Source organism: Lepisosteus oculatus, unplaced genomic scaffold (genome assembly GCF_040954835.1).
Source record: "Lepisosteus oculatus isolate fLepOcu1 unplaced genomic scaffold, fLepOcu1.hap2 HAP2_SCAFFOLD_160, whole genome shotgun sequence".
Classification (NCBI taxonomy): Eukaryota; Metazoa; Chordata; class Actinopteri; order Semionotiformes; family Lepisosteidae; genus Lepisosteus; species Lepisosteus oculatus.
In genome coordinates this window covers 166637-183923 of record NW_027167705.1, presented here as the reverse complement: position 1 = coordinate 183923, position 17287 = coordinate 166637, and the positions used below count along the sequence as shown (strand labels likewise).

At 48.6% G+C, this 17287-nt stretch overlaps 9 non-coding genes and 1 pseudogene across 9 annotated transcripts; 3 read left to right on the top strand and 7 right to left on the bottom strand.

Annotated features, from left to right (window-relative positions):
- The first annotated feature begins 879 nt into the window (after positions 1–879).
- Positions 880–998, top strand: LOC138226666 (5S ribosomal RNA). The gene has a single exon (XR_011184628.1). It is a non-coding gene; the product is annotated as a 5S ribosomal RNA (ribosomal RNA).
- Positions 999–1633: 635 nt separating this feature from the next.
- On the bottom strand, positions 1634–1797 carry LOC138226671 (U1 spliceosomal RNA). Its single transcript, XR_011184631.1, has one exon. It is a non-coding gene; the product is annotated as a U1 spliceosomal RNA (small nuclear RNA).
- A 1806-nt stretch (positions 1798–3603) lies between these two features.
- On the top strand, positions 3604–3722 carry LOC138226670 (5S ribosomal RNA; annotated as a pseudogene).
- A 772-nt stretch (positions 3723–4494) lies between these two features.
- On the top strand, positions 4495–4568 carry trnat-agu (transfer RNA threonine (anticodon AGU)). The gene has a single exon. It is a non-coding gene; the product is annotated as a tRNA-Thr (tRNA).
- Positions 4569–6447: 1879 nt separating this feature from the next.
- trnas-cga (transfer RNA serine (anticodon CGA)) lies at positions 6448–6529 on the bottom strand. Its single transcript has one exon. It is a non-coding gene; the product is annotated as a tRNA-Ser (tRNA).
- A 1389-nt stretch (positions 6530–7918) lies between these two features.
- Positions 7919–8000, bottom strand: trnas-gcu (transfer RNA serine (anticodon GCU)). The gene has a single exon. It is a non-coding gene; the product is annotated as a tRNA-Ser (tRNA).
- A 596-nt stretch (positions 8001–8596) lies between these two features.
- Positions 8597–8710, bottom strand: LOC138226696 (U5 spliceosomal RNA). The gene has a single exon (XR_011184653.1). It is a non-coding gene; the product is annotated as a U5 spliceosomal RNA (small nuclear RNA).
- Positions 8711–9103: 393 nt separating this feature from the next.
- On the bottom strand, positions 9104–9217 carry LOC138226698 (U5 spliceosomal RNA). The gene has a single exon (XR_011184655.1). It is a non-coding gene; the product is annotated as a U5 spliceosomal RNA (small nuclear RNA).
- Positions 9218–12516: 3299 nt separating this feature from the next.
- LOC138226688 (U4 spliceosomal RNA) lies at positions 12517–12658 on the bottom strand. The gene has a single exon (XR_011184646.1). It is a non-coding gene; the product is annotated as a U4 spliceosomal RNA (small nuclear RNA).
- Positions 12659–14126: 1468 nt separating this feature from the next.
- Positions 14127–14243, bottom strand: LOC138226694 (U5 spliceosomal RNA). Its single transcript, XR_011184651.1, has one exon. It is a non-coding gene; the product is annotated as a U5 spliceosomal RNA (small nuclear RNA).
- Between the last annotated feature and the right edge of the window lie 3044 nt (positions 14244–17287).

Below are 17287 nucleotides of genomic sequence, written 5' to 3'. Positions count from 1 at the left end.
GACAAACACAATCTGTGGCGTTTAGCATGACATAGTCTTGCAGGCATCGTGCTGTCTCACTGCAATATTATACCGCTGGAGGAAACAGTCCATCTGGCCATGAAACTCATTTGAACGTCTAGCTACAGCAACTAACAATATCATGATTTATTCAGGATGTGTGGAATCAGCACGTCCCGGAGACAGCTTCCGAAATCGTGAGCATTCTCTGGTGGTAGGGGCGTTCAAGATGGCGCTCAGGTGGGAGGTAAAGTTTAGTGGTTGGGGAGTTTTTTTGAGTTTTTCATGACCTGAATGTTAATTTTTGCTTTTTTTGACTACAGAAAAATAAGGACTTAACACTAGTTGTTTAAACTTCAGTTTTAATTGAAAGAAAAAAAAACGATTTTTTTTTAGGTTTAAAAAGTCCGATATGAGTAACACTGGGAAAAGAAAAGAGAGTGCTGGGTCTTCGAAGGAGAACTCTAAGATACCTCAATCGTATATGTATAGCACTACAAAAAAATCGATGGCAACTAAAGGGAAAAGTGAAGCAGCTGCAGGGGCAGCAACAGGGCGGAGGCGCCGCGCGCCCGGCCGACGTGTTGGACCGGTGCGCTTTACGTGCTGAAATAAACACGCGACAGCCCCGAAATGTTTCCAGAGTGTTGTGCACTGAAGACTTGCCTGGTGCTCCTCTGTGCAGATTGTTTGTCCTCCTCCAGTGCGGGACGAGCCAACACAAGGGAGCGCATTCGCCAACATCCAGGCACGCAATGCGATTTGGAAAGCAGCTCCTTTCCAAAGAGTTGCACACGAACGATCCTTCAGTCCCGCTCGGGGGGCACGGAACCCCCGCCACACACAGCTTCAAGTAGCGAGTCAGGCGCCAGGGCTTTCGCTTACGGCCACACCACCCTGAACACACCCCATCTCGTCTGATCTCGGAAGCTAAGCAGCGTTGGGCCTGGTTAGTACTTGGATGGGGGACTGCCTGGGAATACCAGGTGCTGTAAGCTTTTCCTCTCCCGGCCAGCAGGGGTCGCCGTTGGTGCCGTAGGCTTTGGGAGGAAAACCTGCAGGATGGAAAGGTGATCTATAGCCTCATCTCTAGAGATGTTTTGTTGCTGTGGCATGTGTGTGACCCATATTCAAAAAAAAAACCTGTCTGTAAAACGAATATCGAAGCTGCCTCTAAATCTGCAAATGAAGATGAGTCGATAAACCACTCGTTTTTCGTATAACTAGACATATATTCATTTGTTACCGATTTCATTCATTGAGCACGGATACAATAGAGGTACAGCCATTCACTGTTTGACATGTCTGCACTGGTACAGAACCGAGCAATCAGAAAACGGGTGAAACTGTCTTTAGACTCAGCATACAGTACCGAGGCCCCCCATGACCAAATAAAGGCTAACCTCGATAATCAGCCTAAAGAACGCAGACTACAGCAAAACGACTGACTTTGAAAAGGGAATGAACGTCCGGAAGGAGTAGTGGAACTAGCTTGAGATGCTTCTCCGGACCCCTAACTAAAAGCCAGCGAGAACCAGCAGCGGCGTCCACTCCTGTCGAACCGGGATCCTTCCGCAGCCACGCAGCTCGTGGTGTCCTAACCCTCCCGTATCTGATTTTGGACCAAGCACATCAGGGGAGAGCGCGAACGCAGTCCCCCACTACCAGAAATTATGCAGTCGAGATTCCCACATTTTGGGAATTCGCAGGGGTCAGCACAGCCGGAGTGCAATGGCCGAGCCTCGCCCTGGGTGAACCTCCTTCTTGATCAAGGTATCTCCCCTGCCAGGTAAGTATGAGTTAAACAGGCCCCTGCAAGCGGCCCGCACCCACAGCACAAATCGCGCAGCCTAGGCCACCTCCTCGCCCCGCACGCCACCGCCTCCTGCTGGGCCCACTCTTTCACACACTCACACGCCACACTAACACTCAAAAGTGTGGGCAAAACGAGAAAACGAGCGCGCCGTTTCCTACACATCTGCAGTCGCCGTTGCGCATTCGCAGCATGTCCCGGGATGCAATTCGGCCTCATTTGCATAACTCCAGACCGGCAGATCGCCACGCAAGCTCGCGACGTGCGCCTGCCACACACCGAACAAACCTTTTCAGCAATTTCCAAAAAACGGGCCTGCTCGCCTGCCCACAAGGCTCCGTCTCTTACCTGCTCTCCAGAGCCTGCTGCCTTCTGTGCTTTTCTCTCGGCACCGCTGCAGCGCACACAACTCCTGCAGCGGGAGGGGGGGAGAAAGTTCCCGCGCTCCGCCGCAGGGAAGGCTCGCTCCGTGCGCACACGTCCTTTCGATGCCAGTCCAACAAGTGCTCCGCATTAGCTGCGTCGGGGCTCCGGCGTGTCGCACCTCACCTCACCTCGCACTGCCCCCTCCTTGAATGTCTGCCGCTGGGCATGCCCCACTCTCCTCCGCCTTATCTTATCGCGTGTGAGCACCGACAATGGCCACAATGCCAGGGAATGGCACCTGTAAAGTGTTAATTGGGGCACAGGAACAGCCCGTCTCGTCTCGGGGGGGCCGGCTTCAGAGACAATACAGCAAACACAGCGGGGCGGGGGAAGAAGACGACACCACACATGCGGGTAGATTCAGCTCCGGCGGGAACGAGACATTTGTCGGTCTTTTCAAGTGCCGAGAGCCGAGCAATCCTTCACTTGTATCGTTTCTCCCCGGTGACTAGATCTGGCCCTGCGACTCTCGACTGGGCTCACCCCCGGGGCAGCCCAGCAGGTGTGAGCCTGGCCGGCACCCGGATGGGAGATTCCACCCCGGAAAAGCTCCGGTTGCTGCTGCTCCTGCAAGAGGTGTGACTGGGACCAGTAGGGAGCGCTCACCCTGCGGGCTGTGTGGCTCTCTTACGCCCCAGCCTCCTGATGGCGACACTCTGCTGCACAAACAGGCGCCGTCCTTCGGGGGAGGCGTCAAACCGAGGTCCCGACCCTCCTTGGCCATTAGGAAACCCCAGGGCGTCTCTCAAAAAGAGACGCCGGGGGTGTCCCTCTGGTGTTAGTGCTCCCCTTTACCCATCAGTCGGGGTCTCCTCCTAATCCCCGTCTCACCTGTAACAATCAATGACGAGGCCCCCCTGTCCGTGAGATTAAGTACTCGCGCAAGAGACCGGGGGCAGAGCGCGAACGCGGTCCCCCGCCCCCCACAAAGTGCGCGCTCCGGGTTCCCTCTCGGGGCCCTGCAACACAGCGGAAGGGCAGCGAGAAGGAGCCTCTTGCTCTGACGCCGCAAGGCCACAAGAGGGCGGAGGCGCCGCGCGCCCGGCCGACGTGTTGGACCGGTGCGCTTTACGTGCTGAAATAAAAACGCGAAATCCCCGAAATGTTTCCAGAGTGCTGTGCACTGGAGGTTTTTGTCTGGTGAAGACTTGCCTGGTGCTCCTCCGTGCAGATTGTTTGTCCTCCTCCAGTGCGGGACGAGCCAACACAAGGGAGCGCATTCGCCAACATCCAGGCACGCAATGCGATTTGGAAAGCAGCTCCTTTCCAAAGAGTTGCACACGAACGATCCTTCAGTCCCGCTCGGGGGGCACGGAACCCCCGCCACACACAGCTTCAAGTAGCGAGTCAGGGGCTGGGCTTTCGCTTACGGCCACACCACCCTGAACACGCCCGATCTCGTCTGATCTTGGAAGCTAAGTAGCGTCGGGCCTGGTTAGTACTTGGATGGGAGACTGCCTGGAAATACCAGGTGCTGTAAGCTTTTGCTCTCCCGGCCAGCAGGGGTCGCCGTTGGTGCCGTAGGCTTTGGGAGGAAAACCTGCAGGATGGAAAGGTGATCTATAGCCTCATCTCTAGAGATGTTTTGTTGCTGTGGCATGTGTGTGACCCATATTCAAAAAAAAAAACCCGTCTGTAAAACGAATATCGAAGCTGCCTCTAAATCTGCAAATGAAGATGAGTCGATAAACCACTCGTTTTTCGTATAACTAGACATATATTCATTTGTTACCGATTTCATTCATTGAGCACGGATACAATAGAGGTACAGCCATTCACTGTTTGACATGTCTGCACTGGTACAGAACCGAGCAATCAGAAAATGGGTGAAACTGTCTTTAGACTCAGCATACAGTAACCACTCGGCCACCTCGTCTAGGAAACTGGGCTGTCCTGACATGGGTTGGCGCACTCCAGTTGATCTTTTTCTTTTTTTTCCCTCATACTCGAGGGTCATTTTCCTGTTCCACATGCGATTTCAACATTTTCCTTGGGAGATGTCAAGCCAGCAAGCCACTGCTGTGGTTCAGTGGCCAGTGTGGAGTTCAGTGGCCCTGTTGTACACAGAAAGCACATTGAGCTCCTTGGACATGAAAAGTTCCAGATAAAAGCCATTTGTCATCCTTTCTCTTGGTGTCGATGTTGCTATTGTATGTAAAGGTGGCAACTTGCTCAGCGAGCAGGCGGAGCACACACCGAATGCAGATGTGTCTGAGTGGTGTGTCCAAGTGGCTGCAAAAGGACAGCACTCCCGGGGCGCCGTGGCTTAGTTGGTTAAAGTGCCTGTCTAGTAAACAGAAAGTCCTGGGTCCGAATCCCAGCGGTGCCTTTTTTTGTTCTGTGTTCTCGAACAGAACTGGTCATTATGGACAACCGCATACGTCTAGACTTAATTAAATGCAAGTATTCATTTCCTGTCTTGAACGACTTGTTTTTCTTAAAATGGATGCAACTTGCAAAACATGAAATACAAACCTCGCTAATCAGCGCTCGCGGCTGGCAAAAAAAAAAGAAGTCAGCAATGTTTTTTTCTTTAACCTTAAGCCTGCTAATGGAGAAGAACCTAGTCGCCACATCACATACATCCGTTTCAACGATAAGAAGGTAACAACTATCCTCACTCCAGAGTAAATCTCACGTTGAGGGCATATTTTTTTCCACTTTACCATGAGTCGGGCTCAGCTGCACAGAGGCGAGAGCAGAGCAATGAGGTCAGGGGGATAGGGGAGTCACACGCTGGCGGTTTGAACACGCGGAAGATCACTGAGGGATCGACAGTATGTGGACCCTCCGTGCGCCATCATTCCACACTCCAGACTCTGAATCCTGCCATCCGAGTTAAGATCTCGGCGGAACCTGAGGCGCAGTTCTTTCTTAAAACGTAATCTGGTGAGCATTTCTAGAATCGTACTTGTATAGATGCAGCCTTTAATGTGTTGCTAGGTTAAAATTTATGACTCCTTGTATTTCAGTAGGCAACTGCCCTCTTGATTTCGGATTGAATTTCTTTATTACAGGGGCGCTTTTATGATGACAGAGTCATGTTCAGGTACTTTGCTTGATGGAGGAAGCTCATTTCGGACTCTGTGATCTGCTCACCTGGAAAGGTCTGCTGTACTACTACAAGAGAGAAGTAGAGTCTGGAGGAAGGGACAATTTTATGATGCTTTGGAAGGTAATGTTTTTTTTTTCTTTGAAATCGAAATGAATCAGAATATCAGTGCAAAAGACAAACTCTTGGTTTGGTTTAAAGAGATATGGTTTTAAAACAGACAAAATGTAGAAAACAGGTGTTTCTCACTTTTGGAAAAGAATGGACCGGGGGTAATATTTTACTAGTTGCAGTGCTAAGCTCACTGGGTTACAGTCCTGCAGTGTCACACCAGGGCCAGTGGTGCAATGGATAATGTGTCTGACTATGGATTAGGAGTTTGGAGGTTTGACTCCTGCCTGGCGCTGGTTGTTTTTAAACACATCAGCCTACTCCCTAAGTAGCCTGTGCTACTTACTGCATTGTAATCGTACCCAGTAAGAGATTTCCTTCATGTAAATGAACTGCACCTGACAGCTTTAGAAAAACACCTGGGCTCAGTACGGTGCTGAGAGCTCAAGTTGTACCAATAAACTTGACAGTAAAAGGTTGTAATTAGTCAAGAAATAAAGTCGAACAACAGCTGCGGGTTTGATTCTGAACGTATCAGATTGCAGCACCTTTTACTTCAATTGACAAATGATAGAGATTCGAAGAGAGATCCTTCAGACCAGCAAGCGAACCCACGGCTATTTCGGTTTTCTATCTAGGCAACGTTGGTGTCTGCAATAGCATACATGAAAGCGTGATGCAATTTCTGTGGCTACATTTGTTGCACGTCATGCACAGTAAGAGTGTTTCTAACACCAAATAAAAAGTCAACAATTAGCGATCACGCCTTCTCCTCAGTTAACCCACTGAAACCCTTGCTGTTAACAGTTCTTTAATGCGTGCTTTACGAGCACCTACATATTGTGTCGGTTCTTTCAGTTTTATTCATTAGGTTTTCAAAGGCATAAGTAGAACACCAGAGGTGCGAACGCAAGATGTGTGGTTATCTGAAGAACTCATTTCCATGGCAGCGGGGCCAAGCGATTTAGCGTTTTTATCGTACCAGGAAAGGAGAAACAGCACTTCGCCTTTGCCGCGCAGGCACAAGGAGACGTGCGGCAGACGCCGTAGTCGGCAGGATTCGAACCTGCGCGGGGAGTCCCCAATGGATTTCGAGTCCATCGCCTTAACCACTCGGCCACGACTACAGCGAGTTCGCCATCGCTGCATTCCTCCTTTAATCTAACACGGAGTGCGACGTGGCTGCGGAAACCTTTTCAAAGTCGCTCTCCGTTAAAAAAAATAAATACCTTTGACAAAATACGTGCCGGCAGATAGACACGCCTCAGAGGGTTTAAGGCTGGCTTCACGTTCAAATGATAAAGTCTCCCCGTCCGGAGGTCAAAATGCAGCTTTGGCAGACAGAACAAACAGCAACAAACCACAAATGTGGATAAGGATTTTACAAGCTGCACCACACTGCACTTTCAAAAGCATTTACATTCCTGTTAGACGCAGGAATTGCCTTTGATTTGCGTGCTTACAAACGCCATGGAAAACGAAACAAAACAAAAGCCCTCAGCTCCTGCACTTGATTATAATGCCGTTACGTGTCGAAGCAGGAATTTACGTCATCCTACCACTGCAACACGGGGAATAGAGGGAAATGAGCACACGCTACGAATCGTCTCAATCATTCCTGTTAGACGCAGGAATTGCCTTTGATTTGCGCGCTTACGAACGCCATGGAAAACGAAACAAAACTAAAGCCCTCAGCTCCTGCACTTGATTATAATGCCATTACGTGTCGAAGCAGTAATTTACGTCATCCTACCACTGCAACACGGGGAATAGAGGGAAATGAGCACACGCTACGAATCGTCTCAATCACTCCCTAGAGTCCTAAGGCGCATTGAAGGGTGCACCCCCATCATTAATCGTTGCGCCTCTGTGAAAGGAAAGCTCTTGAGCAGTCTTTGAAACAGCTCGGATGAAACACTTGATTGCTTCCATGTGCATCTGGAGCCCATTTCTTATTTTCACTTCACGCCCATTAAAGCATTTCTAAAACAGGAGATTCGCGCTTGGGAATGCGCCCTGCCTTACAAATAAAACAGGTCTACGGGTCTGAAACCCGCTCCACGGAAAACAGTTCTGTTGCGCTTTTGATCAAAGGGAGATTCGCTGTTCTTACTTTTTGATGACATAACACCCAAAGGGGCTTCTTTGGAGCTGGATTTCAACCAGCATCCTTGGCGGTATCCTTTACAGTCCTCTGTTCGGTCGACAAGGGACAGAAGGGGGCAGCTTTCCTCACACATACAGTGCAATGTACTGTAGTGTTCCCGTTCATTGAATTTGCAGTTCTGCATCAGACCTCTAACCCGTTTCCTTAGCTTGGATTTAAGCCACGAAGCAGGCTTCTACTGTATAAACGTCTAGAGGAATGACAAACTGTGATTCTGAGAGACTGTCAAAAATCGCTTTCTCCGTTTGCGTTGCAAATAAGTGAAAACGCGGTCTCAACCCAGAGCCAACGTTAGCCTACTATACCATGTTCAGCCACCGCTAGAAAATGTACGGCTCTAGTACCGGAGCGACGAGGATGGGATTCGAACCCACGCGTGCAGAGCACAATGGATTAGCAGTCCATCGCCTTAACCACTCGGCCACCTCGTCGAGGAAACTGGGCTGTCCGGACATGGGTTGGCACGCTCCGGACATGGGTTGGCACGCTCCAGATGATCTTTTTCTTTTTTTTCCCTCGTACTCGAGGGTCATTTTCCTGTTCCACATGCGATTTCAACATTTTTCTTGGGAGATGTCAAGCCAGCAAGCCACTGCTGTGGTTCAGTGGCCAGTGTGGAGTTCAGTGGCCCTGTTTATTATGCCTAATAAACAGGAGATCCTGGGTGATCCTAGATGATTGCAAGCCGTACAGCCTCCGCCATGCTTCCCAGGTGGGATGAGGTTTTGGAGTTGGTATGCAGTGTTTTGTTATCTCCAAACATAACGCTGTGCACATTTACCAACAAGTTCAGCTTTTGTCACGTCTGTCCACAGAACATTGTTCCAGGAGTTGCTCTGGAACATCCACGTGGTCTTTAGCAAACTTGAAAGGGGCAGTGGGGGCAGACACTTCCCGCCCCCCAAAGAAAAGAGCGCCAATCAGACAGGCGGAGACCAAGGACTCGCAGAGCAGACAACCACAATCGCCATAACAAGAGCGATTGTGAGCGGTTTTGTTTTCTCTCTTTGACCAGCCCAGCTGCGCCCCACCCGAAAGCAGGGAAGCAGAAAAATTGCATGGAACTCATTCATGCTCCTCTCCACGGAAATCTTTAGTAAAAAGCAAAAGATTTGTATGAAATGAATAGAAACCAGAGTGCGTGGCTGCACAGCTTCAGGAGCCCAGGCCACCTTCAAGGCCTCTGCCCTGCCGGTCGTGGTTGGCAATGCACCTGGCCTTACAAACGAGCCAGTGGGGTCCGTTCAGCTCCGGGCTCATCGCCTGCGGCTCTCGGCTTGCGGGCGTGCCCAATCCGTGCGATAACTCGGAAAACACCCGGCCACACTGTGCCGGAAACGACGCACTCTGGGAAGCCGCTTTGCAAAGCGAGGTCCCAAGATCCCCTGCGGCCGGACACTTCCCGCCCCCCAAAGAAGAGAGCGGCAATCAGACGGGCAGAGACCGAGGACTCGCAGAGCAGACAACCACAATCGCCATAACAAGAGCGATTGTGAGCGGTTTTGTTTTCTCTCTTTGACCAGCCCAGCTGCAACCACCCGAAGGCAGGGAAGCACAAAAATTGCACGGAACTCATTCATGCTCCTCTCTACGGAAATCTTTAGCAAAAGGCGAAAGATTTGTACGAAATGAAGAGAAACCAGAGTGCGTGGCTGCACAGCTGCAGGAGCCCAGGCTGCTTTCAAGGCCTCTGCCCTGCCGGTCGTGGTTGGCAATGCACCTGGCCTTACAAACGAGCCAGTGGGGCCCGTTCAGCTCCGGGCTCATCGCTTGCGGCTCTTGGCTTGCGGGCGTGCCCAATCCGTGCAATAACTCGGAAAACACCCTGCCATACTATGCCGGAAACGATGCACTCTGCTACAATATGATTGCTACATATCTGCATTTGTTGGTTTTTAAGGAGTAAGAGTGCAGGGAGTTTAAACCTGCGATCCAGTGTGTTGAAGTATTTCACAACACTACCCCTAGCACATCTGGAAATAAATCCTCATAATGATTATTGCCCTGGGCATGTACCATAAAATCAGTGAGCATATATATATATATAACTGTGTTGAAGCTAGAGACACAGAATAACTGCAAACACATCCTAAATACAGTGTTCCTGCACCTTTGACCTCATCCAGAATGTATCCTTTTTTGAAAGGGATTGCTGTCAGAATGCACAACTGAATCCCAAACAGAATCTCTAGTCAAATATGATCATTTGTGAAACAGGCAAATGAGTCTCTCAGGTGCCCATTGCTCATTTTCCGACACATTTATGCAATACTTTCACCATGCATTGAGCAATAGGGATTAAAGACACCACAGGTAAGGTTTTCGCGTTGAGCAATAGGGATTAAAGATACCAGAGGTAAGGTTTAAAAGTGATTCTGAGGTGTAACACATCAGCTAGGCATCTGAAATGCGGGGTTTGAGAGCCCTTCAGGGAACACCGTACCTTAAAGGTACCAGAAGTCCACTAGTATAAGCATTAAGTCACTGTCACCCCTGTTACAATGTGATTGCTACATATCTTCATTTCTTTGGTTTTTAAGGAGTAAGAGTGCAGGGGGTCTAAATCTGCGATCCAGTGTGTTGAAGTATTTCACAACACTACCTGTAGCCCGTCTGGAAATAAATCCTCATTCTGATTGTTGCCCTGGGCATGTACCAATAAATCACTGAGCATATATATATATAGCACTGTGTTGAAGCTAGAGACCTGTATGTATAATATGATGCTAAAATGTTATTTTCACATATATTAATGTAATAAATGATTGCTTATGCTTTATAAACAAATCTAATTAAAATAAAAGCTTACGTTTTGTATTTATCTTGTACCATAGAACATGATTTTCTTTGTATTTCAAGCCCACAAAGTGTCCAAATGACGCACTACATAATATAAGGAAGATTATCACATGCATATCGGTATTATCTTTCTTATGAAAATGCATTCCTTTCATTACCTTTTACTTTTTAAAATGAACTCAAATTGTGTATAATGTAATAATTTAAGTAGAATAGATTCTAATAATATAAAGATCCAGTGTATTGCACTGGCCTGGTCAGCCTGGCCTGGTGGATGGTGCACATAGCACTTTCAGTGCTGGAGGTGTTAATGGCGGAGGTGTTGGAGAGTGATAGCTGTGTGGGATGGGTGGGTGAGTAGCTGTCGTGGGTTGTAGCTTTTCCTTTGCAGCTTGTCCTATACCTTCCTCCTGTAGGCGTCCTTGCTCTCTCTCAACTTCTGTTTTAGCTCCCATCATGTAATGATGAACATGATTTACATGATAAAAGGAAGATTATCACATGCATATCGGTATTATCTTCCTCATGAATATGCATTCCTTTCATTACCTTTTAATTTTTAAAATGAACTCAAGTTGTGTATAATGTAATAATTTAAGTAGAATAGATTCTAATAATATAATGATCCAGTGTGTTGCACTACTTCACTGCTTCACTGCTCTATGCCGTCTGGAAATAAATCTTCAGACTACTTACTGCCCTGGGCATGTACCAATAAATTACAGGAGCACATCTATATATCACTGCGTTGAAGCAGGAGACACAATCACTGCAAACACATCCTAAATACAGTGTTCCAGCACCTTTGACCTCATCCAGAATGTATAATTTCTCTCAGGGGCCCATTCCTCATTCTCAAGACACATGTATGCAGTACGTACACTATGCATTGAGCAATAGGGATTAAAGACACCACAGGTAAGGTTAGAAGACATTCTGACTATATTCTAAAATATTGGACTCATATTCTTATGATGGCAGACATGATGCTGTGTTTAAAACCGGGGTTAATGGACATTATATGACTGTCAATTCTGTTTTGTTTTGGAGACTCTTGGCTGCCTATGTGGTACAGTGCAGCGTGAAAAAAACATTTTCCAAAACTGTGTCAGCTCAAAAGTTGTAAGAAAACCTTTCCAGCTGCTTTAACTCTCTTCATTTTTGTCATTTAATTGTCTGTCGGCACTATGTGGTAGGGTTGCATGACAACCCATCTCACCACGGAAAGGAACCTAACAGCTTTTGTAAGAGAGGAGAAAGGGACCTGGCCTGTACGGAGATCGAACCCACAACCTTGGCGTTATTAGCACCACGCTCTAACCAACTGAGCTAACCAGCCTCACAACAGCAATCCTCTCTGTGCTGCAAAAAATCGAACTCAGGGAATTTCTTTTGCCCTCCTTTGAATAGAAAGCCGTGTAATTCAGTGTACGGGCTTTCTCGTGCAGTTTCATGGTTCTTGTAACCCAAATCCTACACTGGCGTGAAGTGACCCCCCATTTCACAGCATTTTTCAGCTGATTTAAAATGTACCTAAAGGAGAAGCATTATTGAAGACCATCAATTACCAAGAGCATTTGTCAAAGGTTTTGGTGGTCATTTTTAATGACCACAGAGCGCTGTGACCTCGGTTTTACATCTCATCCAAGAGACAGCGCCCTTTTACAACACAGCGTCTCCGTCACTATGCTGGGGCATTGGGACCCGCACAGACCTCAGGGTGAGCGCCCCCCCGCCGGCACCATTAACACCGCTTCCAGCTGGAAACTTTGTTTTTCCCTGTAGCTCACCCTCATCCGGGTACTAACCTGGCTCACACCTGCTTAGCTTCAGTGGGTTTTCAGTTGCGAGTTGCAAGGGGATGCAAGTGATGGAGCCGCTCGCTGCAAAAGCCACTGTTTTGGCTGGGAATCGAACCAGAGCCTCCCACATGGGAAGCGAGAATTCTACCACTGAACCATCAATGCTCAATACCCAGGCCTTCAAAAAAGACGCTTTTTTGGTGCTCTGTTAAAAAAGCGTCGACATTACCTCTTTCAAAAGGCTTCACTTTCCTAGTCAGATTCCAAGGCTCATTGAACCCGGGCTGTTTCCTCCAGCGGTATAGTATTGCAGTTAGACAGCACGATGCCTGCAAGACTATGTCACGCTCTGACGAGACTGTCAAAAATTGCTTTCACCGATTGTATTGCAAACCGGCGGAAGCGGGGTATTGGGAAAAGTTTTCAACTAGCAATAATCGCGCCTCGGCTAAACCTCACAGGCTACGATACTGCCAATGCGCAAAGCTGACGGTTGCCAGGCAACCGCGGGGATCCTATGGAAATCGTTATCAATCGTCTCATGGCATGTCGTTGCTGTAACGCTTCATATTTGTCGTCTTCTTCTTCTAGCTTGAGGTTTTGAAGAATTTCATGACAGACAAGGGCTCCGTCGGGAACAAAGGGCGTTGTGAGAAAACCGTTGCTTATTTTCAGCAGCAGAAATACAACCCTTTAAATACAAGATGACAGAACAATGACGAAGGGCATGCCGGGAGGAACTCATACACTACAGAGGAAAGGGGGCGGGCACGTACAGTTCACATTCAAGCCACAAGTACTCTTCTCGGATGTTGCACAAACAAATCCTAACGTCCTGAAAGCATTGCAGCATGTTTGTGTCCCACTTCCCGTGGCTGCAGGACGACTGACACGAAGGGACAAACACAATCTGTGGCGTTTAGCGTGACATAGTCTTGCAGGCATCGTGCTGTCTCACTGCAATACTATACCGCTGGAGGAAACAGCCCGGGTTCGATGAGTCTTGGAATGTGACTAGGAAAGTGAAGCCTTTTGAAAGAGGTAAAGCACTGCACAACGGAACTGAGGGAGAATCTTACAGGGGATTCTGAGCGGTGTCTGCATACACGCAGTCCGATACGGGCGCTGAAAGCTTGAGCTACTCTCAATGTCATGCTGCCTTTCCTCGGAGTAAATCTGTTACATTGAAAGAATGCTTCTCGCAGGTTCAAAAAGGGACCCTTGTTAATTGGAGAAATCAATGATTTCGAATGAATTCTGTATGCGTTAAAAGACAGCTATAAACAGAAAACATGCAGGACACTGCTCATGATGTTTCCCGAGCCGAAACACAGTGCGTTTTTCCAAGCCATCTGACAAAGCCCGCCCACTGAAAACTGCAGCAGATCGTGTAAAGACGTTCAACTTTGTAACTACTGCACGCACAGGAAGCAGAATAAATTCCTCTTTTCAAACTGTCAAAGGTTTGCTTTGCGAACGCTGCAGGACATCGCACAATCTCTTTTGAACGGGGACAAACCATTTCTTATGGGGCGCAGTAAGTACAGACGTTTAAAAAGCTCCACTCATGCCGACGATGCAGCATGAAGAAGCGCAACCTAACGTTTGACAGACAAAAGCCGGGTGCCGCTACGAGCAATATGAAATCAAACTGACAGCACACGGCGTTTCGCGCTGACTCAAAAGTGATCTCGACAGACGCTGTTCTCTGCATAACGCTGAAAGAGCTAAAGAGCGTTTCTGTTGAGACGTAACAAGCTTGTTTTTATCAATCGTCTCATGGCATGTCGTTGCTGTAACGCTTCATATTTGCGGCCGGACACTTCCCGCCTCCCAAAGGAAAGAGCGCCAATCAGACAGGCGGAGACCGAGGACTCGCAGAGCAGACGGCCACAGTCGCCGTAATAAGAGCGATTGTGAGCGGTTTTGTTTTCTCTCTTTGACCAGCCCAGCTGCGCCCCACCCGAAGGCAGGGAAGCACAAAAATTGTATGGAACTCATTCATGCTCCTCTCCATGGAAATCTTTAGTAAAAGGCAAAAGATTTGTACGAGATGAAGAGAAACCAGAGTGCGTGGCTGGACAGCTGCAGGAGCCCAGGCCGCCTTCAAGGCCTCTGCCCTGCCGGTCGTGGTTGGCAATGCACCTGGCCTTACAAACGAGCCAGTGGGGCCCGTTCAGCTCCGGGCTCATCGCCTGCGGCTCTCGGCTTACCTGGCAGGGGAGATACCTTGATCAGCCTGTAGTTGGAGTAGTTGGATTGTTTTCTTGTTTTGTGGAAGCAGTGTTTGTTTTGCAGTTTGAGATGGCAACCTTTGGATCCCGCAAGAATGCTGTACGTTTTGAGCTTTTGGATGACCTCTTCATGGATCGTATGCAGTTCAGCAGAAAAGTGTTACAGAAGGAACTTGGCTTTGAACCTCGGCACTTGGATTTCATCTTCGCTCTCCCAGGTCAGAAAGCATTTGAGGTTGTTTTTGCTACCTATTCTCTGTTTGAACAATGTGTGGATGTGTTTGAGGCAAAAAGAGGGAAAGTTCCTGCCCTTGAGAAGATCAACTTGCAGCCTCTGACACAGAGAGAGAGGAAAACGGTGCATGTTGTTATGTTCTCGGAACTGGCAAAGACGGAGGACATTCACACCTGGCTTAAGCAGTACTGCACCGTCCACCATGGAACTGAGATTAGAGATGTTGACGGTATAAAAACAGGAGCAAGGAAATTCGAGGTTCGCTTGCTACCGGACAATGTAAATGGAGGCTTAAGGCACCTGCCCTCTACACTACGACTGGGCGCCTGCAATGGCTATGTTTTTTATGTGGGACAACCAAAGGTGTGTCGGCGCTGTGGTGCTGTGGGACACCTGGCATCGTCCTGCACTGTGAAATGCTGCAAGACCTGTGGCAAACAGGGACATTTAGCCTCTGACTGTTCAATGCTGCCAAAGTGCAATTTATGTGGCTCGGAAGGACACGTTTTTAAGAACTGCCCTCACGCCTACGCCAATAAACTCAAAATGAGAAAGGATGAGGCAGTGCTTGTTTCAGCTAAACCGGCCCGAAAAGCCAAAGCAAACAACAAGTCAAACAAAGAACCCTTGTTGGACAAAGAGTCTCAGCCTCCAGCCAGGATCAGTCCTGCTGTAGCTCCGGGGCCGGTGGAAAAGAATTCCACTACGCTCCCACAACCGCAGACTGCACCAGACAAGCACGAGGGTTTGAAAACCCCAGAGAACAGCGAGGACCCCTCCCCCACTCCTGCTCCTCAGAACGAGGGCCAGTGTGGGGCCCCCCGGTGGAGCGGGTCCAGCGAGGATACCCAGGATTCAGCGGAGCTGCTTTTCTCAGACTCTGCAAGTGCTACAGATGCCCTTCTCTCCTCCATCCAGTCCATCACGGAGGATCTGCAACAGCTGGTGGGTGAGGGGGAAGAGGAGACTGGTGCATCGGCTGCACCCCTTTCCCCTCAGTGCTCCCAGGAGCTGGACTTGAGGAAAAGGAAAAATGACTGTTTTCTCCCCGAGCGAGGAGGAAGGAGAGCATGGCGATGGGGACAGCTGGAACCCCTCCACCCCTCCTTCTACCCCCTTCCTTGAAATGGACTCCGTGAACGCTTTTACTGCTGCCACCCTGATGAAGGCTCATTCAGAGGATGGCTGGCAGGAAATTGGTAAGAAGAAAAAGAAAAAGAAGAAGGTAACAGGTGAGACCGAAGAGAAATGTGTTTTGTAAAGACTGGTTCCACTTTCTTATGTAATATGGCTCTAAACATAATTTCTCTTAACACCAGAGGTATCAATGACAGAGTTAAATGTCAGTGTGTCTTTGATTACCTCCAGCAGAGAGAGGGAGATGTGTTGATGTTGCAGGAGTGTGCTTTAGCCTATCAAGAGAGGTATAAAAGCTTTGAAGATAGGTGGGATAAAGGGCCTTCTGTTTGGTCAGGGGACAATAACAACAGAGCCTCTGGCGTGGCCATTCTTTTCAAAGGATGGGCTTTCAAATTGAAAAGTATTCAGAGGGTCATAGATGGCAGGTTGCTGTGTGTGGATGTGGAATGGGGGACCATTAACCTGCGGCTAATCAATGTGTATTGTCCTACTGACGTGGGAGGAAGGGTGGAGCTACTCAAGGCACTCTCTCCCCTATTGTTAAGTAGCACAGACGTGATAGTGGGAGAGGATTTTAATTGTATCTTAGAGCACACAGACAGGCAGTCTAGCTTGCCGATAAAATTGGATTCCAGCTCACTGGCCCTGCAAAACTTAGTTCAAGACTTTAAACTCTCAGACACATATAGATGTATATATCCCACAACAGCAGGATATACATGGTCAGGGAGGAATAGCAGCTCCAGAATTGACTATTGCTTTGTCTCAGAGAGAGTGAAAGTTGTTGGGGTCACTCTTCAGCCTGTCTTCTTCTCAGATCATCAGGCTTTAGGGTGTAGAGTGGAACTCCAGGGCGGGACTGTCTTTGGCCCAGGCCTCTGGAAACTCAACACAAAGCTGCTAGAGAACGAGGGGGTAGTATCCCACTACAAGGAGAAACTATCACAGTGGCTGTCCTTGCAGTGTCTGTACAGGTCAGTAGGAGAGTGGTGGGAGGAGGTGAAGGTGAGGACAAAGGCCTTTTTCATGGCTGAGGGAAGGAAGGCTGCTGCCAGACGGAGAGGAGTGCTAGCCAGGAAACAGAGGCAGCTGCAGCGTCTCTGTACACGATGCTGCACAGTGGCTTCGATGTGCTCGAGGATATCACCCTTTTAAAAAAGGACATCCGGAGCATAGCCGAAGAAAGTAGTCGAGGAGTGCTGTTAAGAAGCAGAGTGCAGTTCTTGGAAGAAAATAAGAAGTGTACTCGCTTCTTTTTCAGGAAAGTGGTAGGCTCCAAGTCTGTCATGGAAAGTGTAGTTGATGAGGAGGGACGAGAGAGAACAGAGCCGAGTGCTATCCTCTCCTGCACCGAGGCCTTCTACTCAAGACTGTACAGCTCTACAGAGTTAAAGGATGAAGAAATTCATTTTTTTACCTCAAAGCTAGAAAACGTTTTGAGTGAAGAAGATAGGGAAGTACTTGAGAGGGATTTGACCGTAGAAGAGCTGAGACAGGCTATGGAGAGC